Below are 1,064 nucleotides of genomic sequence, written 5' to 3'. Positions count from 1 at the left end.
CCCAGCTAAAAGTAAGTTCTATATGTGATTCCATAACAAAATTAGGCAATCTACTTACAGATGACAAATTCCTGGAAACACACAAGTTATCTAGAATGACTCAGAAAGCTATAGAAAAACTTGAAGAACGAAAAAGGATTTCAGTACTCAGAAACATTCAGCAGAAAGAAATTCAGAAGCAGACAACTTCAATGTGAATTCTATCAAATACATAAAGAGCAATGAACATAATCCAAAAGCAGAAGAAACTCTTCATTGTGTGAAAGTCAGTTTCTGATGACCTGAGTTCAAGCACCAGGATCCCACAGTGGAAGGAGAGCGTAGCACGAACAATATAAACACAGAGATCAAAGATCGGAAATGCAAAGCAGCCAAGCTATCAGAGAGTTCTTACCTCACCAAAGCTCAGACAAAGGGAGATTCAGTCCTAGCGAGCCTGCAGACAGCCATGCTCTCCACCAGACCTCAGACTGCTCTGAACTCCTCCTGCCTTATGCCTCTCTCTAGTGCTGGGACTAAAGGCGCGTCAGCCCAAGTGCTGTGATCAGAAGTGTGAGCTGTTTCTCTTTTAGATTGAGGCACGTTCAAGTAGCTCAGGCTGGCCTTGAACTCACAGAGGTCTGTCTGCCTGCCTCTGTGCTGGGATTCAAGAACTTTCCTCTATGGCTAACTAGTGGTTTAGGTGTGTGACTAACTAGTGGCTTAGCTCTGCTCTCTGATCTTCAGGCAAGCTTTACTTGTTAATAATACAAATAAAATATCACTACAGGCGAGAATCAAATCCCTCCGCTTGGACATGCATGCCCCCTTACAATAATAAAGAAATTGAAGACCTTAAATAAATGGAAACACACGCCAGTTGATTTGGAAGGTTTAATATTGTTTAAATAGCAGCCCTACCTAGAAAAATCTATAAATTCAATGCAATTCCTGCCAAAATTCCAATGACATTTTATTTTCATAAATGAAATCTATAATCCTTAGATTCATGTTGAATTACCTGGTTCTCTGAATGACCACGACAATATTGAGAGTGGACAACAAAGTTGAAGGACCCATACTAC

The sequence above is a fragment of the Microtus ochrogaster genome, unplaced genomic scaffold, assembly GCF_000317375.1.
Source record: "Microtus ochrogaster isolate Prairie Vole_2 unplaced genomic scaffold, MicOch1.0 UNK106, whole genome shotgun sequence".
Taxonomy (NCBI): Eukaryota; Metazoa; Chordata; class Mammalia; order Rodentia; family Cricetidae; genus Microtus; species Microtus ochrogaster.
The sequence above is the reverse complement of the archived record's forward strand: the minus strand, read 5'-3'. Positions refer to the sequence as shown.